The sequence below is a fragment of the Ambystoma mexicanum genome, chromosome 4q (genome assembly GCF_040938575.1).
Source record: "Ambystoma mexicanum isolate Mex_15411 chromosome 4q, UKY_AmexF1_1, whole genome shotgun sequence".
NCBI classification, from domain to species: domain Eukaryota; kingdom Metazoa; phylum Chordata; class Amphibia; order Caudata; family Ambystomatidae; genus Ambystoma; species Ambystoma mexicanum.
In genome coordinates this window covers 893,925,496-893,951,815 of record NC_090928.1, presented here as the reverse complement: position 1 = coordinate 893,951,815, position 26,320 = coordinate 893,925,496, and positions in this window count along the sequence as shown.

The window sequence follows — 26,320 nt, the reverse complement described above, 5'->3', positions numbered from 1 at the left end:
ACACTCTCTTCAGTGGTAGCTCAGTACTGTGCAGAGTACACTCTATTCCCTGGGATCTCAGTACTGTGCAGAGTACACTCTATTCCATGGGCGCTCAGTACTGTGCAGAGTACACTCTCTTCCATGGGATCTCAGTACTGTGCAGAGTATACTCTATTCAATGGGTGCTCAGTACTGTGCAGAGTACACTCTCTTCCATGGGATCTCAGTACTGTGCAGAGTACACTCTCTTCCATGGGAGCTCAGTACTGTGCACAGTACACTCTAGTCCATGGGATCTCAGTACTGTGCAGAGTACACTCTATTCCATGGGAGCTCAGTACTGTGCAGAGTACACTCTCTTCAGTGGTAGCTCAGTAATGTGCAGAGTATACTCTATTCCATGGGATCTCAGTACTGTGCAGAGTACACTCTATTCCATGGGATCTCAATGCTGTGCAGAGTACACTCTATTCCATAGGATCGCAGTACTGTGCAGAGTACACTCTATTCCATGGGATCTCAGTACTGTGCAGAGTACACTCTCTTCCATGGGAGCTCAGTACTGTGCAAAGTACACTGTCTTCCATGGGATCTCAGTACTGTGCAGAGTACACTCTATTCCATGGGATCTCAGTACTGTGCAGAGTACACTCTATTCCATGGGCGCTCAGTACTGTGCAGAGTACACTCTCTTCCATGGGATCTCAGTACTGTGCAGAGTACACTCTATTCAATGGGAGCTCAGTACTGTGCAGAGTACACTCTCTTCCATGGGATCTCAGTACTGTGCAGAGCACACTCTATTCCATGGGAGCTCAGTACTGTGCAGAGTACACTCTCTTCCAAGGGATCTCAGTACTGTGCAGAGTACACTCTATTCCATGGGAGCTCAGTACTGTGCAGAGTACACTCTCTTCAGTGGTAGCTCAGTACTGTGCAGAGTATACTCTATTCCATGGGATCTCAGTACTGTGCAGAGTACACTCTATTCCATGGGATCTCAGTACTGTGCAGAGTACACTCTATTCCATGGGAGCTCAGTACTGTGCACAGTACACTCTAGTCCATGGGATCTCAGTACTGTGTAGAGTACACTCTATTCCATGGGAGCTCAGTACTGTGCAGAGTACACTCTCTTCAGTGGTAGCTCAGTACTGTGCAAGGTACACTCTATTCCATGGGAGCTCAGTACTGTGCAGAGTAAACTCTATTCCATGGGATCTCAGTACTGTGCAAAGTACACTCGATTCCATTGGAGCTCAGTACTGTGCAGAGTACACTCTATTCCATGGGATCTCAGTACTGTGCAGAGTACACTTGATTCCATGGGAGCTCAGTACTGTGCACAGTACACTCTATTCCATGGGATATCAGTACTGTGCAGAGTACACTCTATTCCATGGGATCTCAGTACTGTGCAGAGTACACTCTCTTCAGTGGTAGCTCAGTACTGTGCAGAGTACACTCTATTCCCTGGGATCTCAGTACTGTGCAGAGTACACTCTATTCCATGGGCGCTCAGTACTGTGCAGAGTACACTCTCTTCCATGGGATCTCAGTACTGTGCAGAGTACACTCTATTCAATGGGAGCTCAGTACTGTGCAGAGTACACTCTCTTCCATGGGATCTCAGTACTGTGCAGAGTACACTCTATTCCATGGGAGCTCAGTACTGTGCACAGTACACCCTAGTCCATGGGATCTCAGTACTGTGCAGAGTACACTCTATTCCATGGGAGCTCAGTACTGTGCAGAGTACACTCTCTTCAGTGGTAGCTCAGTACTGTGCAGAGTATACTCTATTCCATGGGATCTCAGTACTGTGCAGAGTACACTCTATTCCATGGGATCTCAATGCTGTGCAGAGTACACTCTATTCCATAGGATCGCAGTACTGTGCAGAGTACACTCTATTCCATGGGATCTCAGTACTGTGCAGAGTACACTCTCTTCCATGGGAGCTCAGTACTGTGCAAAGTACACTGTCTTCCATGGGATCTCAGTACTGTGCAGAGTACACTCTATTCCATGGGATCTCAGTACTGTGCAGAGTACACTCTATTCCATGGGCGCTCAGTACTGTGCAGAGTACACTCTCTTCCATGGGATCTCAGTACTGTGCAGAGTACACTCTATTCAATGGGAGCTCAGTACTGTGCAGAGTACACTCTCTTCCATGGGATCTCAGTACTGAGCAGAGCACACTCTATTCCATGGGAGCTCAGTACTGTGCAGAGTACACTCTCTTCCAAGGGATCTCAGTACTGTGCAGAGTACACTCTATTCCATGGGAGCTCAGTACTGTGCAGAGTACACTCTCTTCAGTGGTAGCTCAGTACTGTGCAGAGTATACTCTATTCCATGGGATCTCAGTACTGTGCAGAGTACACTCTATTCCATGGGATCTCAGTACTGTGCAGAGTACACTCTATTCCATGGGAGCTCAGTACTGTGCACAGTACACTCTAGTCCATGGGATCTCAGTACTGTGTAGAGTACACTCTATTCCATGGGAGCTCAGTACTGTGCAGAGTACACTCTCTTCAGTGGTAGCTCAGTACTGTGCAAAGTACACTCTATTCCATGGGAGCTCAGTACTGTGCAGAGTAAACTCTATTCCATGGGATCTCAGTACTGTGCAAAGTACACTCGATTCCATGGGAGCTCAGTACTGTGCACAGTACACTCTATTCCATGGGATATCAGTACTGTGCAGAGTACACTCTATTCCATGGGATCTCAGTACTGTGCAGAGTACACTCTCTTCAGTGGTAGCTCAGTACTGTGCAGAGTACACTCTATTCCATGGGATCTCAGTACTGTGCAGAGTAAACTCTATTCCATGGGATCTCAGTACTGTGCAGAGTACACTCTATTCCATGGGATCTCAGTACTGTGCAGAGTACACTCTATTCCATGGGCGCTCAGTACTGTGCAGAGTACACTCTCTTCCATGGGATCTCAGTACTGTGCAGAGTACACTCTATTCAATGGGAGCTCAGTACTGTGCAGAGTACACTCTCTTCCATGGGATCTCAGTACTGTGCAGAGTACACTCTATTCCATGGGAGCTCAGTACTGTGCAGAGTACACTCTCTTCAGTGGTAGCTCAGTACTGTGCAGAGTATACTCTATTCCATGGGATCTCAGTACTGTGCAGAGTACACTCTATTCCATGGGATCTCAGTACTGTGCAGAGTACACTCTCTTCTATGGGATCTCAGTACTGTGCAGAGTACACTCTATTCCATGGGATCTCAGTACTGTGCAGAGTACACTCTCTTCAGTGGTAGCTCAGTACTGTGCAAAGTACACTCTCTTCCATGGGATCTCAGTACTGTGCAGATTACACTCTATTCCATGGGAGCTCAGTACTGTGCAGAGTACACTCTCTTCCATGGGATCTCAGTACTGTGCAGAGTACACTCTATTCCATGGGAGCTCAGTACTCTGCAGAGTACACTCTATTCCATGTGAGCTCAGTACTCTGCAGAGTACACTCTATTCCATGGGAGCTCAGTACTGTGCAGAGTACACTCTCTTCCATGGAATCTCAGTACTGTGCAGAGTACACTCTATTCCATGGGATCTCAGTACTGTGCAGAATACACTCTCTTCAGTGGTAGCTCAGTACTGTGCAGAGTACACTCTATTCCATGGGATCTCAGTACTGTGCAGAGTACACTCTATTCCATGGGAGCTCAGTACTGTGCAGAGTACACTCTATTCCATGGGATCTCAGTACTGTGCAGAGTACACTCTATTCCATGGGAGCTCTGTCCTGTGCAGAGTACACTCTCTTCCATGGGATCTCAGTACTGTGCAGAGTACACTCTATTCCATGGGATCTCAGTACTGTGCAGAGTACACTCTATTCCATGGGATCTCAGTACTGTGCAGAGTACACTCTCTTCCCTGGGATCTCAGTACTGTGCAGAGTACACTCTCTTCCATGGGATCTCAGTACTGTGCAGAGTACACTCTCTTCCATGGTAGCTCAGTACTGTACAGAGTACACTCTCTTCCATGGGATCTCGGTACTGTGCAGAGTACACTCTATTCCATGGGATCTCAGTACTGTGCAGAGTACACTCTCTTCAGTGGGAGCTCAGTACTGTGCAGAGTACACTATCTTCCATGGGATCTCAGTACTGTGCAGAGTACACTATTCCATGGGATCTCAGTACTGTGCAGAGTACACTCTATTCCATGGGATCTCAGTACTGTGCAGAGTACACTCTCTTCCATGGGATCTCAGTACTGTGCAGAGTACACTCTCTTCAGTGGGAGCTCAGTACTGTGCAAAGTACACTCTCTTCCATGGGATCTCAGTACTGTGCAGAGTACACTATATTCCATGGGATCTCGGTACTGTGCAGAGTACACTCTATTCCATGGGATCTCAGTACTGTGCAGAGTACACTCTCTTCCATGGGATCTCAGTACTGTGCAGAGTACACTCTCTTCAGTGGTAGCTCAGTACTGTGCAGAGTACACTCTATTCCATGGGATCTCAGTACTGTGCAGAGTATACTCTATTCCATGGGATCTCAGTACTGTGCAGAGTACACTCTATTCCATGGGATCTCAGTACTGTGCAGAGTACACTCTCTTCTATGGGATCTCAGTACTGTGCAGAGTACACTCTATTCCATGGGATCTCAGTACTGTGCAGAGTACACTCTCTTCAGTGGTAGCTCAGAACTGTGCAAAGTACACTCTCTTCCATGGGATCTCAGTACTGTGCAGAGTACACTCTATTCCATGGGAGCTCAGTACTGTGCAGAGTACACTCTCTTCCATGGGATCTCAGTACTGTGCAGAGTACACTCTATTCCATGGGAGCTCAGTACTCTGCAGAGTACACTCTATTCCATGGGAGCTCAGTACTGTGCAGAGTACACTCTCTTCCATGGAATCTCAGTACTGTGTAGAGTACACTCTATTCCATGGGATCTCAGTACTGTGCAGAATACACTCTCTTCAGTGGTAGCTCAGTACTGTGCAGAGTACACTCTATTCCATGGGATCTCAGTACTGTGCAGAGTACACTCTATTCCATGGGAGCTCAGTACTGTGCAGAGTACACTCTATTCCATGGGATCTCAGTACTGTGCAGAGTACACTCTATTCCATGGGAGCTCTGTACTGTGCAGAGTACACTCTCTTCCATGGGATCTCAGTACTGTGCAGAGTACACTCTATTCCATGGGATCTCAGTACTGTGCAGAGTACACTCTATTCCATGGTAGCTCAGTACTGTGCAGAGTACACTCTCTTCCATGGGATCTCGGTACTGTGCAGAGTACACTCTATTCCATAGGATCTCAGTACTGTGCAGAGTACACTCTCTTCAGTGGGAGCTCAATACTGTGCAGAGTACACTATCTTCCATGGGATCTCAGTACTGTGCAGAGTACACTATTCCATGGGATCTCAGTACTGTGCAGAGTACACTCTATTCCATGGGATCTCAGTACTGTGCAGAGTACACTCTCTTCAGTGGTAGCTCAGTACTGTGCAGAGTACACTCTATTCCATGGGATCTCAGTACTGTGCAGAGTACACTCTCTTCCATGGGATCTCAGTACTGTGCAGAGTACACTCTATTCCATGGGCGCTCAGTACTGTGCAGAGTACACTCTCTTCCATAGGATCTCAGTACTGTGCAGAGTACACTCTCTGCAGTGGTAGCTCAGTACTGTGCAGAGTATACTCTATTCCATGTGATCTCAGTACTGTGCAGAGTACATTCTATTCCACGGGAGCTCAGTACTGTGCAGAGTACACTCTCTTCCATGGGATCTCAGTACTGTGCAGAGTACACTCTCTTCAGTGGTAGCTCAGTACTGTGCAGAGTATACTCTATTCCATGGGATCTCAGTACTGTGCAGAGTACACTCTATTCCATGGGATCTCAGTACTGTGCAGAGTACACTCTATTCCATGGGAGCTCAGTACTGTGCACAGTACACTCTAGTCCATGGGATCTCAGTACTGTGTAGAGTACACTCTATTCCATGGGAGCTCAGTACTGTGCAGAGTACACTCTCTTCAGTGGTAGCTCAGTACTGTGCAAAGTACACTCTATTCCATGGGAGCTCAGTACTGTGCAGAGTAAACTCTATTCCATGGGATCTCAGTACTGTGCAAAGTACACTCGATTCCATGGGAGCTCAGTACTGTGCACAGTACACTCTATTCCATGGGATATCAGTACTGTGCAGAGTACACTCTATTCCATGGGATCTCAGTACTGTGCAGAGTACACTCTCTTCAGTGGTAGCTCAGTACTGTGCAGAGTACACTCTATTCCATGGGATCTCAGTACTGTGCAGAGTAAACTCTATTCCATGGGATCTCAGTACTGTGCAGAGTACACTCTATTCCATGGGATCTCAGTACTGTGCAGAGTACACTCTATTCCATGGGCGCTCAGTACTGTGCAGAGTACACTCTCTTCCATGGGATCTCAGTACTGTGCAGAGTACACTCTATTCAATGGGAGCTCAGTACTGTGCAGAGTACACTCTCTTCCATGGGATCTCAGTACTGTGCAGAGTACACTCTATTCCATGGGAGCTCAGTACTGTGCACAGTACACTCTAGTCCATGGGATCTCAGTACTATGCAGAGTACACTCTATTCAATGGGAGCTCAGTACTGTGCAGAGTACACTCTCTTCAGTGGTAGCTCAGTACTGTGCAGAGTATACTCTATTCCATGGGATCTCAGTACTGTGCAGAGTACACTCTATTCCATGGGATCTCAGTACTGTGCAGAGTACACTCTCTTCTATGGGATCTCAGTACTGTGCAGAGTACACTCTATTCCATGGGATCTCAGTACTGTGCAGAGTACACTCTCTTCAGTGGTAGCTCAGTACTGTGCAAAGTACACTCTCTTCCATGGGATCTCAGTACTGTGCAGATTACACTCTATTCCATGGGAGCTCAGTACTGTGCAGAGTACACTCTCTTCCATGGGATCTCAGTACTGTGCAGAGTACACTCTATTCCATGGGATCTCAGTACTGTGCAGAGTACACTCTATTCCATGGGATCTCAGTACTGTGCAGAGTACACTCTATTCCATGGGATCCCAGTACTGTGCAGAGTACACTCTCTTCCATGGGATCTCAGTACTGTGCAGAGTACACTCTCTTCAGTGGTAGCTCAGTACTGTGCAGAGTACACTCTATTCCATGGGAGCTCAGTACCGTGCAGAGAACACTCTATTCCATGGGATCTCAGTACTGTGCAGAGTACACTCTTTTCCATGGGATCTCAGTACTGTGCAGAGTACACTCTCTTCAGTGGTAGCTCAGTACTGTGCAGAGTACACTCTATTCCATGGGATCTCAGTACAGTGCAGAGTACACTCTATTCCATGGGGTCTCAGTACTGCGCAGAGTACACTCTCTTCAGTGGTAGCTCAGTACTGTGCAGAGTACACTCTCTTCCATGGGATCTCAGTACTGTGCAGAGTACACTCTATTCCATGGGAGCTCAGTACTGTGCAGAGTACACTCTCTTCCATGGGATCTCAGTACTGTGCAGAGTACACTGTATTCCATTGGAGCTCAGTACTCTGCAGAGTACACTCTATTCCATGGGAGCTCAGTACTGTGCCGAGTACACTCTATTCCATGGGAGCTCAGTACTGTGCCGAGTACACTCTCTTCCATGGAATCTCAGTACTGTGCAGAGTACACTCTATTCCATGGGATCTCAGTACTGTGCAGAGTACACTCTATTCCATGGGAGCTCAGTACTGTGCAGAGTACACTCTATTCCATGGAATCTCAGTACTGTGCCGAGTACACTCTCTTCCATGGGAGCTCAGTACTGTGCCGAGTACACTCTCTTCCATGGAATCTCAGTACTGTGCAGAGTACACTCTATTCCATGGGATCTCAGTACTGTGCAGAGTACACTCTATTCCATGGGAGCTCAGTACTGTGCAGAGTACACTCTCTTCCATAGGATCTCAGTACTGTGCAGAGTACACTCTCTTCAGTGGTAGCTCAGTACTGTGCAGAGTACACTCTATTCCATGGGATCTCAGTACTGTGCAGAGTACACTCTATTCCATGGGAGCTCAGTACTGTGCAGAGTACACTCTCTTCCATAGGATCTCAGTACTGTGCAGAGTACACTCTCTTCAGTGGGAGCTCAGTACTGTGCAGAGTACACTATCTTCCATGGGATCTCAGTACTGTGCAGAGTACACTATTCCATGGGATCTCAGTACTGTGCAGAGTACACTCTATTCCATGGGATCTCAGTACTGTGCAGAGTACACTCTCTTCCATGGGATCTCAGTACTGTGCAGAGTACACTCTCTTCAGTGGGAGCTCAGTACTGTGCAAAGTACACTCTCTTCCATGGGATCTCAGTACTGTGCAGAGTACACTATATTCCATGGGATCTCGGTACTGTGCAGAGTACACTCTATTCCATGGGATCTCAGTACTGTGCAGAGTACACTCTCTTCCATGGGATCTCAGTACTGTGCAGAGTACACTCTCTTCAGTGGTAGCTCAGTACTGTGCAGAGTACACTCTATTCCATGGGATCTCAGTACTGTGCAGAGTATACTCTATTCCATGGGATCTCAGTACTGTGCAGAGTACACTCTATTCCATGGGATCTCAGTACTGTGCAGAGTACACTCTCTTCTATGGGATCTCAGTACTGTGCAGAGTACACTCTATTCCATGGGATCTCAGTACTGTGCAGAGTACACTCTCTTCAGTGGTAGCTCAGAACTGTGCAAAGTACACTCTCTTCCATGGGATCTCAGTACTGTGCAGAGTACACTCTATTCCATGGGAGCTCAGTACAGTGCAGAGTACACTCTCTTCCATGGGATCTCAGTACTGTGCAGAGTACACTCTATTCCATGGGAGCTCAGTACTCTGCAGAGTACACTCTATTCCATGGGAGCTCAGTACTGTGCAGAGTACACTCTCTTCCATGGAATCTCAGTACTGTGTAGAGTACACTCTATTCCATGGGATCTCAGTACTGTGCAGAATACACTCTCTTCAGTGGTAGCTCAGTACTGTGCAGAGTACACTCTATTCCATGGGATCTCAGTACTGTGCAGAGTACACTCTATTCCATGGGAGCTCAGTACTGTGCAGAGTACACTCTATTCCATGGGATCTCAGTACTGTGCAGAGTACACTCTATTCCATGGGAGCTCTGTACTGTGCAGAGTACACTCTCTTCCATGGGATCTCAGTACTGTGCAGAGTACACTCTATTCCATGGGATCTCAGTACTGTGCAGAGTACACTCTATTCCATGGTAGCTCAGTACTGTGCAGAGTACACTCTCTTCCATGGGATCTCGGTACTGTGCAGAGTACACTCTATTCCATAGGATCTCAGTACTGTGCAGAGTACACTCTCTTCAGTGGGAGCTCAATACTGTGCAGAGTACACTATCTTCCATGGGATCTCAGTACTGTGCAGAGTACACTATTCCATGGGATCTCAGTACTGTGCAGAGTACACTCTATTCCATGGGATCTCAGTACTGTGCAGAGTACACTCTCTTCAGTGGTAGCTCAGTACTGTGCAGAGTACACTCTATTCCATGGGATCTCAGTACTGTGCAGAGTACACTCTCTTCCATGGGATCTCAGTACTGTGCAGAGTACACTCTATTCCATGGGCGCTCAGTACTGTGCAGAGTACACTCTCTTCCATAGGATCTCAGTACTGTGCAGAGTACACTCTCTGCAGTGGTAGCTCAGTACTGTGCAGAGTATACTCTATTCCATGTGATCTCAGTACTGTGCAGAGTACATTCTATTCCACGGGAGCTCAGTACTGTGCAGAGTACACTCTCTTCCATGGGATCTCAGTACTGTGCAGAGTACACTCTCTTCAGTGGTAGCTCAGTACTGTGCAGAGTATACTCTATTCCATGGGATCTCAGTACTGTGCAGAGTACACTCTATTCCATGGGATCTCAGTACTGTGCAGAGTACACTCTATTCCATGGGAGCTCAGTACTGTGCACAGTACACTCTAGTCCATGGGATCTCAGTACTGTGTAGAGTACACTCTATTCCATGGGAGCTCAGTACTGTGCAGAGTACACTCTCTTCAGTGGTAGCTCAGTACTGTGCAAAGTACACTCTATTCCATGGGAGCTCAGTACTGTGCAGAGTAAACTCTATTCCATGGGATCTCAGTACTGTGCAAAGTACACTCGATTCCATGGGAGCTCAGTACTGTGCACAGTACACTCTATTCCATGGGATATCAGTACTGTGCAGAGTACACTCTATTCCATGGGATCTCAGTACTGTGCAGAGTACACTCTCTTCAGTGGTAGCTCAGTACTGTGCAGAGTACACTCTATTCCATGGGATCTCAGTACTGTGCAGAGTAAACTCTATTCCATGGGATCTCAGTACTGTGCAGAGTACACTCTATTCCATGGGATCTCAGTACTGTGCAGAGTACACTCTATTCCATGGGCGCTCAGTACTGTGCAGAGTACACTCTCTTCCATGGGATCTCAGTACTGTGCAGAGTACACTCTATTCAATGGGAGCTCAGTACTGTGCAGAGTACACTCTCTTCCATGGGATCTCAGTACTGTGCAGAGTACACTCTATTCCATGGGAGCTCAGTACTGTGCACAGTACACTCTAGTCCATGGGATCTCAGTACTATGCAGAGTACACTCTATTCAATGGGAGCTCAGTACTGTGCAGAGTACACTCTCTTCAGTGGTAGCTCAGTACTGTGCAGAGTATACTCTATTCCATGGGATCTCAGTACTGTGCAGAGTACACTCTATTCCATGGGATCTCAGTACTGTGCAGAGTACACTCTCTTCTATGGGATCTCAGTACTGTGCAGAGTACACTCTATTCCATGGGATCTCAGTACTGTGCAGAGTACACTCTCTTCAGTGGTAGCTCAGTACTGTGCAAAGTACACTCTCTTCCATGGGATCTCAGTACTGTGCAGATTACACTCTATTCCATGGGAGCTCAGTACTGTGCAGAGTACACTCTCTTCCATGGGATCTCAGTACTGTGCAGAGTACACTCTATTCCATGGGATCTCAGTACTGTGCAGAGTACACTCTATTCCATGGGATCTCAGTACTGTGCAGAGTACACTCTATTCCATGGGATCCCAGTACTGTGCAGAGTACACTCTCTTCCATGGGATCTCAGTACTGTGCAGAGTACACTCTCTTCAGTGGTAGCTCAGTACTGTGCAGAGTACACTCTATTCCATGGGAGCTCAGTACCGTGCAGAGAACACTCTATTCCATGGGATCTCAGTACTGTGCAGAGTACACTCTTTTCCATGGGATCTCAGTACTGTGCAGAGTACACTCTCTTCAGTGGTAGCTCAGTACTGTGCAGAGTACACTCTATTCCATGGGATCTCAGTACAGTGCAGAGTACACTCTATTCCATGGGGTCTCAGTACTGCGCAGAGTACACTCTCTTCAGTGGTAGCTCAGTACTGTGCAGAGTACACTCTCTTCCATGGGATCTCAGTACTGTGCAGAGTACACTCTATTCCATGGGAGCTCAGTACTGTGCAGAGTACACTCTCTTCCATGGGATCTCAGTACTGTGCAGAGTACACTGTATTCCATTGGAGCTCAGTACTCTGCAGAGTACACTCTATTCCATGGGAGCTCAGTACTGTGCCGAGTACACTCTATTCCATGGGAGCTCAGTACTGTGCCGAGTACACTCTCTTCCATGGAATCTCAGTACTGTGCAGAGTACACTCTATTCCATGGGATCTCAGTACTGTGCAGAGTACACTCTATTCCATGGGAGCTCAGTACTGTGCAGAGTACACTCTATTCCATGGAATCTCAGTACTGTGCCGAGTACACTCTCTTCCATGGGAGCTCAGTACTGTGCCGAGTACACTCTCTTCCATGGAATCTCAGTACTGTGCAGAGTACACTCTATTCCATGGGATCTCAGTACTGTGCAGAGTACACTCTATTCCATGGGAGCTCAGTACTGTGCAGAGTACACTCTCTTCCATAGGATCTCAGTACTGTGCAGAGTACACTCTCTTCAGTGGTAGCTCAGTACTGTGCAGAGTACACTCTATTCCATGGGATCTCAGTACTGTGCAGAGTACACTCTATTCCATGGGAGCTCAGTACTGTGCAGAGTACACTCTCTTCCATAGGATCTCAGTACTGTGCAGAGTACACTCTCTTCAGTGGTAGCTCAGTACTGTGCAGAGTATACTCTATTCCATGGGATCTCAGTACTGTGCAGAGTACATTCTATTCCACGGGAGCTCAGTACTGTGAAGAGTACACTCTCTTCCATGGGATCTCAGTACTGTGCAGAGTACACTCTATTCCATGGGATCTCAGTACTGTGCAGAGTACACTCTATTCCATGGGAGCTCAGCACTGTGCAGAGTACACTCTAGTCCATGGGATCTCAGTACTGTGCAGAGTACACTCTATTCCATGGGATCTCAGTACTGTGCAGAATACACTCTCTTCAGTGGTAGCTCAGTACTGTGCAGAGTATACTGTATTCCGTGGGATCTCAGTACTGTACAGAGTACACTCTATTCCATGGAATCTCAGTACTGTGCAGAGTACACTCTCTTCAGTGGTAGCTCAGTACTGTGCAGAGTATACTCTATTCCCTGGGATCTCAGTACTGTGCAGAGTACACTCTATTCCACTGGAGCTCAGTGCTGTGCAGAGTACACTCTCTTCCATGGGATCTCAGTACTGTGCAGAGTACACTCTATTCCATGGGATCTCAGTACTGTGCAGAGTACACTCTATTCCATGGGAGCTCAGTACTGTTCAGAGTACACTCTCTTCCATGGGATCTCTGTACTGTGCATAGTACACTCTATTCCATGGGATCTCAGTACTGTGCAGAGTACACTCTCTTCCCTGGGATCTCAGTACTGTGCAGAGTACACTCTCTTCCATGGGATCTCAGTACTGTGCAGAGTACACTCTCTTCCATAGGATCTCAGTACTGTGCAGAGTACACTCTCTTCAGTGGGAGCTCAGTACTGTGCAGAGTACACTATCTTCCATGGGATCTCAGTACTGTGCAGAGTACACTATTCCATGGGATCTCAGTACTGTGCAGAGTACACTCTATTCCATGGGATCTCAGTACTGTGCAGAGTACACTCTCTTCAGTGGTAGCTCAGTACTGTGCAGAGTACACTCTATTCCATGGGATCTCAGTACTGTGCAGAGTACACTCTCTTCCATGGGATCTCAGTACTGTGCAGAGTACACTCTATTCCATGGGCGCTCAGTACTGTGCAGAGTACACTCTCTTCCATAGGATCTCAGTACTGTGCAGAGTACACTCTCTGCAGTGGTAGCTCAGTACTGTGCAGAGTATACTCTATTCCATGTGATCTCAGTACTGTGCAGAGTACATTCTATTCCACGGGAGCTCAGTACTGTGCAGAGTACACTCTCTTCCATGGGATCTCAGTACTGTGCAGAGTACACTCTCTTCAGTGGTAGCTCAGTACTGTGCAGAGTATACTCTATTCCATGGGATCTCAGTACTGTGCAGAGTACACTCTATTCCATGGGATCTCAGTACTGTGCAGAGTACACTCTATTCCATGGGAGCTCAGTACTGTGCACAGTACACTCTAGTCCATGGGATCTCAGTACTGTGTAGAGTACACTCTATTCCATGGGAGCTCAGTACTGTGCAGAGTACACTCTCTTCAGTGGTAGCTCAGTACTGTGCAAAGTACACTCTATTCCATGGGAGCTCAGTACTGTGCAGAGTAAACTCTATTCCATGGGATCTCAGTACTGTGCAAAGTACACTCGATTCCATGGGAGCTCAGTACTGTGCACAGTACACTCTATTCCATGGGATATCAGTACTGTGCAGAGTACACTCTATTCCATGGGATCTCAGTACTGTGCAGAGTACACTCTCTTCAGTGGTAGCTCAGTACTGTGCAGAGTACACTCTATTCCATGGGATCTCAGTACTGTGCAGAGTAAACTCTATTCCATGGGATCTCAGTACTGTGCAGAGTACACTCTATTCCATGGGATCTCAGTACTGTGCAGAGTACACTCTATTCCATGGGCGCTCAGTACTGTGCAGAGTACACTCTCTTCCATGGGATCTCAGTACTGTGCAGAGTACACTCTATTCAATGGGAGCTCAGTACTGTGCAGAGTACACTCTCTTCCATGGGATCTCAGTACTGTGCAGAGTACACTCTATTCCATGGGAGCTCAGTACTGTGCAGAGTACACTCTCTTCAGTGGTAGCTCAGTACTGTGCAGAGTATACTCTATTCCATGGGATCTCAGTACTGTGCAGAGTACACTCTATTCCATGGGATCTCAGTACTGTGCAGAGTACACTCTCTTCTATGGGATCTCAGTACTGTGCAGAGTACACTCTATTCCATGGGATCTCAGTACTGTGCAGAGTACACTCTCTTCAGTGGTAGCTCAGTACTGTGCAAAGTACACTCTCTTCCATGGGATCTCAGTACTGTGCAGATTACACTCTATTCCATGGGAGCTCAGTACTGTGCAGAGTACACTCTCTTCCATGGGATCTCAGTACTGTGCAGAGTACACTCTATTCCATGGGATCTCAGTACTGTGCAGAGTACACTCTATTCCATGGGATCTCAGTACTGTGCAGAGTACACTCTATTCCATGGGATCCCAGTACTGTGCAGAGTACACTCTCTTCCATGGGATCTCAGTACTGTGCAGAGTACACTCTCTTCAGTGGTAGCTCAGTACTGTGCAGAGTACACTCTATTCCATGGGAGCTCAGTACCGTGCAGAGAACACTCTATTCCATGGGATCTCAGTACTGTGCAGAGTACACTCTTTTCCATGGGATCTCAGTACTGTGCAGAGTACACTCTCTTCAGTGGTAGCTCAGTACTGTGCAGAGTACACTCTATTCCATGGGATCTCAGTACAGTGCAGAGTACACTCTATTCCACTGGAGCTCAGTGCTGTGCAGAGTACACTCTCTTCCATGGGATCTCAGTACTGTGCAGAGTACACTCTATTCCATGGGATCTCAGTACTGTGCAGAGTACACTCTATTCCATGGGAGCTCAGTACTGTTCAGAGTACACTCTCTTCCATGGGATCTCAGTACTGTGCAGAGTACACTCTATTCCATGGGATCTCAGTACTGTGCAGAGTACACTCTATTCCATGGTAGCTCAGTACTGTGCAGAGTACACTCTCTTCCATGGGATCTCGGTACTGTGCAGAGTACACTCTATTCCATAGGATCTCAGTACTGTGCAGAGTACACTCTCTTCAGTGGGAGCTCAGTACTGTGCAGAGTACACTATCTTCCATGGGATCTCAGTACTGTGCAGAGTACACTATTCCATGGGATCTCAGTACTGTGCAGAGTACACTCTATTCCATGGGATCTCAGTACTGTGCAGAGTACACTCTCTTCAGTGGTAGCTCAGTACTGTGCAGAGTACACTCTATTCCATGGGATCTCAGTACTGTGCAGAGTACACTCTCTTCCATGGGATCTCAGTACTGTGCAGAGTACACTCTATTCCATGGGCGCTCAGTACTGTGCAGAGTACACTCTCTTCCATAGGATCTCAGTACTGTGCAGAGTACACTCTCTGCAGTGGTAGCTCAGTACTGTGCAGAGTATACTCTCTTCCATGGGATCTCAGTACTGTGCAGAGTACACTCTCTTCAGTGGTAACTCAGTACTGTGCAGAGTATACTCTATTCCATGGGATCTCAGTACTGTGCAGAGTACACTCTCTTCCATGGGATCTCAGTACTGTGCAGAGTACACTCTATTCCATGGGATCTCAGTACTGTGCAGAGTACACTCTATTCCATGGGAGCTCAGTACTGTTCAGAGTACACTCTCTTCCATGGGATCTCAGTACTGTGCAGAGTACACTCTATTCCATGGGATCTCAGTACTGTGCAGAGTACACTCTATTCCATGGTAGCTCAGTACTGTGCAGAGTACACTCTCTTCCATGGGATCTCGGTACTGTGCAGAGTACACTCTATTCCATAGGATCTCAGTACTGTGCAGAGTGCACTCTCTTCCACGCGATCTCGGTACTGTGCAGAGTACACTATCTTCCATGGGATCTCAGTACTGTGCAGAGTACACTCTCTTCAGTGGTAGCTCAGTACTGTGCAGAGTACACTCTCTTCCATGGGATCTCAGTACTGTGAAGAGTACACTCTATTCCATGGGAGCTCAGTACTGTGCAGAGTACACTCTCTTCCATGGGATCTCAGTACTGTGCAGAGTACACTCTATTCAATGGGAGCTCAGTACTGTGCAGAGTACACTTTCTTCAGTGGTAGCTCAGTAATGTGCAGAGTACACTCTATTCCATGGGATCTCAGTACTGTGCAGAGTACACTCTCTTCGGTGGTAGCTCAGTACTCTGCAGAGTATACTCTATTCCATGGGATCTCAGTACTGTGCAGAGTACACTCTATTCCATGGGATCTCAGTACTGTGCAGAGTACACTCTCTTCAGTGGTAGCTCAGTACTGTGCAGAGTACACTCTATTCCATGGGATCTCAGTACTGTGCAGAGTACACTCTCTTTAGTGGTAGCTCAGTACTGTGCAGAGTATACTCTATTCGATGGGATCTCAGTACTGTGCAGAGTACACTCTATTCCATGGGATCTCAGTACTGTGCAGAGTACACTCTCTTCAGTGGTAGCTCAGTACTGTGCAGAGGACACTCTCTTCAGTGGTAGCTCAGTACTGTGCAGAGTACACTTTATTCCATGGGATCTCAGTACTGTGCAGAGTACACTATTTTCCATGGGATCTCAGTACTGTGCAGAGTACACTCTCTTCAGTGGTAGCTCAGTACTGTGCAGAGTATACTCTATTCCATGGGATCTCAGTACTGTGCAGAGTACACTCTATTCCATGGGATCTCAGTACTGTGCAGAGTACACTCTCTTCAGTAGTAGCTCAGTACTGTGCAGAGTACACTCTATTCCATGGGATCTCAGTACTGTGCAGAGTACACTCTCTTCAGTGGTAGCTCAGTACTGTGCAGAGGACACTCTCTTCAGAGGTAGCTCAGTACTGTGCAGAGTACACTCTATTCCATGGGATCTCAGTACTGTGCAGAGTACACTCTATTCCATGGGAGCTCAGTACTGTGCAGAGTACACTCTATTCCATGGGATATCAGTACTGTGCAGAGTACACTCTATTCCATGGGATCTCAGTACTGTGCAGAGTACACTCCCTTCAGTGGTAGCTCAGTACTGTGCAGAGTACCCTCTATTCCATGGGATCTCAGTACTGTGCAGAGTACAATCTCTTCCATGGGATCTCAGTACTGTGCAGAGTACACTCTATTCCAAGGGAGCTCAGTACTGTGCAGAGTAAACTCTATTCCATGGGATCTCAGTACTGTGCAGAGTACACTCTATTCCATGGGATCTCAGTACTGTGCAGAGTACACTCTATTCCATGGGAGCTCAGTACTGTGCAGAGTACACTCTCTTCCATGGGATCTCAGTACTGTGCAGACTACACTCTATTCAATGGGAGCTCAGTACTGTGCAGAGTACACTCTCTTCCATGGGATCTCAGTACTGTGCAGAGTACACTCTATTCCATGGGATCTCAGTACTGTGCAGAGTACACTCTCTTCCATGGGATCTCAGTACTGTGCAGAGTACACTCTATTCAATGGGAGCTCAGTACTGTGCAGAGTACACTCTCTTCCATGGGATCTCAGTACTGTTCAGAGTACACTCTATTCCATGGGATTTCAGTACTGTGCAGAGTACCCTCTATTCCATGGGATCTCAGTACTGTGCAGAGTAAACTCTATTCCATGGGATCTCAGTACTGTGCAGAGTACACTCTATTCCATGGGATCTCAGTACTGTGCAGAGAACACACTACTCCATGGGATCTCAGTACTGTGCAGAGTACACTCTATTCCATGGGATCTCAGTACTGTGCAGAGTACACTCTATTCCATGGGATCCCAGTACTGTGCAGAGTACACTCTCTTCAGTGGTAGCTCAGTACTGTGCAGAGTACACTCTATTCCATGGGAGCTCAGTACCGTGCAGAGAACACTCTATTCCATGGGATCTCAGTACTGTGCAGAGTACACTCTTTTCCATGGGATCTCAGTACTGTGCAGAGTACACTCTCTTCAGTGGTAGCTCAGTACTGTGCAGAGTACACTCTATTCCATGGGATCTCAGTACAGTGCAGAGCACACTCTATTCCATGGGGTCTCAGTACTGTGCAGAGTACACTCTCTTCAGTGGTAGCTCAGTACTGTGCAGAGTACACTCTCTTCCATGGGATCTCAGTACTGTGCAGAGTGCACTCTATTCCATGGGAGCTCAGTACTGTGCAGAGTACACTCTCTTCCATGGGATCTCAGTACTGTGCAGAGTACACTGTATTCCATTGGAGCTCAGTACTCTGCAGAGTACACTCTATTCCATGGGAGCTCAGTACTGTGCCGAGTACACTCTATTCCATGGGAGCTCAGTACTGTGCCGAGTACACTCTCTTCCATGGAATCTCAGTACTGTGCAGAGTACACTCTAGTCCATGGGATCTCAGTACTGTGCAGAGTACACTCTCTTCCATGGGATCTCAGTACTGTGCAGAGTACACTCTCTTCCATAGGATCTCAGTACTGTGCAGAGTACACTCTCTTCAGTGGTAGCTCAGTACTGTGCAGAGTACACTCTATTCCATGGGAGCTCAGCACTGTGCAGAGTACACTCTAGTCCATGGGATCTCAGTACTGTGCAGAGTACACTCTCTTCCATGGGATCTCAGTACTGTGCAGAGTAAACTCTATTCCATGGGATCTCAGTACTGTGCAGAGTACACTCTATTCCATGGGATCTCAGTACTGTGCAGAGTACACTCTATTCCATGGGAGCTCAGTACTGTGCAGAGTACACTCTCTTCCATGGGATCTCAGTACTGTGCAGAGTACACTCTATTCATTGGGAGCTCAGTACTGTGCAGAGTACACTCTCTTCCATGGGATCTCAGTACTGTGCAGAGTACACTCTATTCCATGGGATCTCAGTACTGTGCAGAGTACACTCTCTTCCATGGGATCTCAGTACTGTGCAGAGTACACTCTATTCAATGGGAGCTCAGTACTGTGCAGAGTACACTCTCTTCCATGGGATCTCAGTACTGTTCAGAGTACACTCTATTCCATGGGATTTCAGTACTGTGCAGAGCAATGTTCCCTCTAATTATTTTTCCCTAAGTGCAGGAATGGTTAGCTTTCGTGCGCACTTTATTTTCCATGTGTGCAACTGAATAACGAGGTAAGCCACTTTGCGAGCATCCTTATCAGCGAGCCACCATCTCCGAAGAGCTTGGAAGGGTATTTCCCCTTCCCATCCACTGCAATTCTTTACAAATCAGTGTAAAAGGTGTCTCTTACCAAATAAATGGCAAACATATAAAGACTAAAAGAAATATTTTATATGTGATTAAAAGGTGAGCTCATCAACCAGTTCAAGAATTCAAGATATGCCATAGTAACTACCAAAAGTACTCCAGTGCAGAGAAACAAATGTGTATGCACCACAAAAGCTTTGTATACTCAGGATAAACAATAGCTTTAGTTGTGGCTATTAGTTTGTTGGCACTGCTCAGAGACAATGCAGAAAGTGATTAATGCCTTTGAAATAAAACACTTATGTTTTTTACAAAAAACACATATTGTTTATCACTAATGTGGTTGTCAAATAATTCAGATAGAAAATGGAATAATGACAGCTAAAAGTAATGTGTAAGAATATATAACATGCCAATAAGAGTTCATGTGCCACTTTAATGAAGTAATTCAAGCACCACGAGAACATGCCTCTATTTGTGTATGGGCAATAATTGCATCAGAATAACTGCACCACAGAATATGATCAGAATTCCAGGGTCTCTGCCTACTATCCACATTACGTTGTCCTGTGAGTTCTGACAATATTTGCTCAAAACAAGCCATTCATTTTTACTCTAAAAACAGGAAAATGTGCCCAAAAAAAATGGGAAACCATGAATATATAGGAGCCTTCCCCCTGATTCTATTCACAAGGTTCCACTGATATTTTTTCGAATCAGTGACCATCTGAGCAGTGGCCTAAGTAGGAGCTCTAATCATATTACTGCCCAATGACAAGAAGAATTTTAAGGGGAAAGAACATATTTATTAAGCATGAAATATCCCTACTGTCAAAGCTAATTATTTTCTTACTCCCTGAAAAATCATTTGATTCCAAGTATGAAGTAAAATCGTATCAGAGCCCTTCTTATAACCTTGACATAGGAGGTGAAATGACAGGGCACATAATGCAGCTTATAGTTTTGCCCACCCTTCTTCACAACAGTCTAGATAAAATTCAACAAGAGCCTTGCTGAGGTATCTTCAGGATCCCATTGAAAAGATCACATATATTTTCCTTTAAAGTCAATAGTAGCAATGCTCAAAGGTACAACATAATGAGTGCCTTCTTCTTTAACTAGGGACCCCTCTTCTGAAATTCACGGATATCATTTGAACAAGATGCAGGGGGATGCTCGAGCTAATGAAAGCAGGCGCATGATTATATTGAAAAGCCTTCAGGAGCTGAGAATAGAAAAAAACAGAAGGTACAGTTTCCTAGACTTTTACTATAGTGTGCTATCCTTTACCAAACAAACAACACATTTCCTTCACTGTACTGTGCTGCCAATACATATGATGTGGTTTTTGAAAGTTGCTGATTTGTTCTTCACCACGGAGTGTTCTCATTTGCCCTTCCACCCATACCCCTCCCCGGCTCATGTTGCAGCCTCCAATAATAGTAGACTGGGTTCTAGAAAAAATGGGGGATTGTTGTAGTAAAACACTAACTGGGATATTTGCATACCCACAGTATTTTGGAAGCAACATATATTTAAAGCCTCATCATGACATTATGTGCAGTTTAAGAAAATGTCATGAATCTACATATGCACATTTACTATGAAGCGAATACAAGATTGTTTGCAACATACCTCACCTTTAAAATATTGGGTAGGATTACACAATCGCTCAGTGAAACTGTTTTTGTATACCAGTGAATTACCATATAATATGTTGAGGTCAATGCCCCATGTAACTCTGAAAACTTGAAAAGGATGCAGATTGTGTAAAAAGTGTTCTAGTTATCTGAATATCAATTGCCCTAATACTATATAAACATAATGCCAGGCATAGTACATGCACATTATTCCTTGCAGGTCAAGTAAATGATGTTCAGTGTTGCTCTCCACTTATAGGGCAATGTTAACAATGCTAAAGTAGGAGAAGCTGAACATGGCATTTGCCTAATCAAAAGCTTTAGAGGACAAATTAATATTTTAGTTTTATAATGCATTAGCTTGCAAGGGGGCATTACAGAGTGCTTGTGTGACACATGTACAAAGAATAGGAAGCATGGGGTGAGGCTATACTTCCAAGTAGCCTGCTTACTTACAGTCAGTATTCGATATTTGAGCTGACAGTTGGGTTACATAGTCTGGGTGACGCTTTTGCTAAGGCACCATGAGTAACAGAAATGATTGTGCTTAAACATCATTCATATTATAACAGACAGAAAACAAGTGGATGTAGTTGCAAGTCTGGTAACCTTTTGCAGAGCCAAGGTAGGCAGAGTCATGGTTGCCTGGTAATATCTGAATGTGGCCTGTGGCGGACTAGAGCTATAAGGTGTAAGTGTGGTAGAGTCAAGTATAGGAGTCATGAGTGGGGAGGGAAACTTATTTGGTTAACGTTTGCAGGCATATCTTATCCATATCAAATGTTTGTGAAGCCACTTTTTCATAGTTGTTTTTAACCTCTTGTATGTGTGTTCTGTTTTTTGGATGTTTAGGTTTTTAAGGTCACGCTTGCATAGAAGGGCAATGAAAATAGGCTAGACCAGAATAACAAGACTAGTTAGTCCAATTTAGCTTCATTTTATGAGAAAACAAATATTAGGTATCTTTTGTGGCTTGTGCCCTATTCAATCCTTGTGAATTGGTGGGATTTGTCTGTGTGCGCTGCTAAAATTCTTCTGAGCGGCACCCAGAAGGAAGCTGGGCCAGCGCACATGCGCACAGCTTAGAGGGAACATTGGTGCAGAGTACACTCTATTCCATGGGAGCTCAGCACTGTGCAGAGTACACTCTAGTCCATGGGATCTCAGTACTGTGCAGAGTACACTCTCTTCCATGGGATCTCAGTACTGTGCAGAGTAAACTCTATTCCATGGGATCTCAGTACTGTGCAGAGTACACTCTATTCCATGGGATCTCAGTACTGTGCAGAGTACACTCTATTCCATGGGAGCTCAGTACTGTGCAGAGTACACTCTCTTCCATGGGATCTCAGTACTGTGCAGAGTACACTCTATTCAATGGGAGCTCAGTACTGTGCAGAGTACACTCTCTTCCATGGGATCTCAGTACTGTGCAGAGTACACTCTATTCCATGGGATCTCAGTACTGTGCAGAGTACACTCTCTTCCATGGGATCTCAGTACTGTGCAGAGTACACTCTATTCAATGGGAGCTCAGTACTGTGCAGAGTACACTCTCTTCCATGGGATCTCAGTACTGTTCAGAGTACACTCTATTCCATGGGATTTCAGTACTGTGCAGAGTACCCTCTATTCCATGGGATCTCAGTACTGTGCAGAGTAAACTCTATTCCATGGGATCTCAGTACTGTGCAGAGTACACTCTATTCCATGGGATCTCAGTACTGTGCAGAGTACACTCTCTTCCATGGGATCTCAGTACTGTGCAGAGTACACTCTATTCAATGGGAGCTCAGTACTGTGCAGAGTACACTCTATTCCATGGGATCTCAGTACTGTGCAGAGTACACTCTATTCCATGGGATCTCAGTACTGTGCAGAGTACACTCTATTCCATGGGATCCCAGTACTGTGCAGAGTACACTCTCTTCCATGGGATCTCAGTACTGTGCAGAGCACACTCTCTTCAGTGGTAGCTCAGTACTGTGCAGAGTACACTCTATTCCATGGGAGCTCAGTACCGTGCAGAGAACACTCTATTCCATGGGATCTCAGTACTGTGCAGAGTACACTCTTTTCCATGGGATCTCAGTACTGTGCAGAGTACACTCTCTTCAGTGGTAGCTCAGTACTGTGCAGAGTACACTCTATTCCATGGGATCTCAGTACAGTGCAGAGTACACTCTATTCCATGGGGTCTCAGTACTGTGCAGAGTACACTCTCTTCAGTGGTAGCTCAGTACTGTGCAGAGTACACTCTCTTCCATGGGATCTCAGTACTGTGCAGAGTACACTCTATTCCATGGGAGCTCAGTACTGTGCAGAGTACACTCTCTTCCATGGGATCTCAGTACTGTGCAGAGTACACTGTATTCCATTGGAGCTCAGTACTCTGCAGAGTACACTCTATTCCATGGGAGCTCAGTACTGTGCCGAGTACACTCTATTCCATGGGAGCTCAGTACTGTGCCGAGTACACTCTCTTCCATGGAATCTCAGTACTGTGCAGAGTACACTCTATTCCATGGGATCTCAGTACTGTGCAGAGTACACTCTCTTCAGTGGTAGCTCAGTACTGTGCAGAGTACACTCTATTCCATGGGATCTCAGTACTGTGCAGAGTACACTCTATTCCATGGGAGCTCAGTACTGTGCAGAGTACACTCTCTTCCATAGGATCTCAGTACTGTGCAGAGTACACTCTCTTCAGTGGTAGCTCAGTACTGTGCAGAGTATACTCTATTCCATGGGATCTCAGTACTGTGCAGAGTACATTCTATTCCACGGGAGCTCAGTACTGTGCAGAGTACACTCTCTTCCATGGGATCTCAGTACTGTGCAGAGTACACTCTATTCCATGGGATCTCAGTACTGTGCAGAGTACACTCTATTCCATGGGAGCTCAGCACTGTGCAGAGTACACTCTAGTCCATGGGATCTCAGTACTGTGCAGAGTACACTCTATTCCATGGGATCTCAGTACTGTGCAGAATACACTCTCTTCAGTGGTAGCTCAGTACTGTGCAGAGTATACTGTATTCCGTGGGATCTCAGTACTGTACAGAGTACACTCTATTCCATGGAATCTCAGTACTGTGCAGAGTACACTCTCTTCAGTGGTAGCTCAGTACTGTGCAGAGTATACTCTATTCCCTGGGATCTCAGTACTGTGCAGAGTACACTCTATTCCACTGGAGCTCAGTGCTGTGCAGAGTACACTCTCTTCCATGGGATCTCAGTACTGTGCAGAGTACACTCTATTCCATGGGATCTCAGTACTGTGCAGAGCAATGTTCCCTCTAATTATTTTTCCCTAAGTGCAGGAATGGTTAGCTTTCGTGCGCACTTTATTTTCCATGTGTGCAACTGAATAACGAGGTAAGCCACTTTGCGAGCATCCTTATCAGCGAGCCACCATCTCCGAAGAGCTTGGAAGGGTATTTCCCCTTCCCATCCACTGCAATTCTTTACAAATCAGTGTAAAAGGTGTCTCTTACCAAATAAATGGCAAACATATAAAGACTAAAAGAAATATTTTATATGTGATTAAAAGGTGAGCTCATCAACCAGTTCAAGAATTCAAGATATGCCATAGTAACTACCAAAAGTACTCCAGTGCAGAGAAACAAATGTGTATGCACCACAAAAGCTTTGTATACTCAGGATAAACAATAGCTTTAGTTGTGGCTATTAGTTTGTTGGCACTGCTCAGAGACAATGCAGAAAGTGATTAATGCCTTTGAAATAAAACACTTATGTTTTTTACAAAAAACACATATTGTTTATCACTAATGTGGTTGTCAAATAATTCAGATAGAAAATGGAATAATGACAGCTAAAAGTAATGTGTAAGAATATATAACATGCCAATAAGAGTTCATGTGCCACTTTAATGAAGTAATTCAAGCACCACGAGAACATGCCTCTATTTGTGTATGGGCAATAATTGCATCAGAATAACTGCACCACAGAATATGATCAGAATTCCAGGGTCTCTGCCTACTATCCACATTACGTTGTCCTGTGAGTTCTGACAATATTTGCTCAAAACAAGCCATTCATTTTTACTCTAAAAACAGGAAAATGTGCCCAAAAAAAATGGGAAACCATGAATATATAGGAGCCTTCCCCCTGATTCTATTCACAAGGTTCCACTGATATTTTTTCGAATCAGTGACCATCTGAGCAGTGGCCTAAGTAGGAGCTCTAATCATATTACTGCCCAATGACAAGAAGAATTTTAAGGGGAAAGAACATATTTATTAAGCATGAAATATCCCTACTGTCAAAGCTAATTATTTTCTTACTCCCTGAAAAATCATTTGATTCCAAGTATGAAGTAAAATCGTATCAGAGCCCTTCTTATAACCTTGACATAGGAGGTGAAATGACAGGGCACATAATGCAGCTTATAGTTTTGCCCACCCTTCTTCACAACAGTCTAGATAAAATTCAACAAGAGCCTTGCTGAGGTATCTTCAGGATCCCATTGAAAAGATCACATATATTTTCCTTTAAAGTCAATAGTAGCAATGCTCAAAGGTACAACATAATGAGTGCCTTCTTCTTTAACTAGGGACCCCTCTTCTGAAATTCACGGATATCATTTGAACAAGATGCAGGGGGATGCTCGAGCTAATGAAAGCAGGCGCATGATTATATTGAAAAGCCTTCAGGAGCTGAGAATAGAAAAAAACAGAAGGTACAGTTTCCTAGACTTTTACTATAGTGTGCTATCCTTTACCAAACAAACAACACATTTCCTTCACTGTACTGTGCTGCCAATACATATGATGTGGTTTTTGAAAGTTGCTGATTTGTTCTTCACCACGGAGTGTTCTCATTTGCCCTTCCACCCATACCCCTCCCCGGCTCATGTTGCAGCCTCCAATAATAGTAGACTGGGTTCTAGAAAAAATGGGGGATTGTTGTAGTAAAACACTAACTGGGATATTTGCATACCCACAGTATTTTGGAAGCAACATATATTTAAAGCCTCATCATGACATTATGTGCAGTTTAAGAAAATGTCATGAATCTACATATGCACATTTACTATGAAGCGAATACAAGATTGTTTGCAACATACCTCACCTTTAAAATATTGGGTAGGATTACACAATCGCTCAGTGAAACTGTTTTTGTATACCAGTGAATTACCATATAATATGTTGAGGTCAATGCCCCATGTAACTCTGAAAACTTGAAAAGGATGCAGATTGTGTAAAAAGTGTTCTAGTTATCTGAATA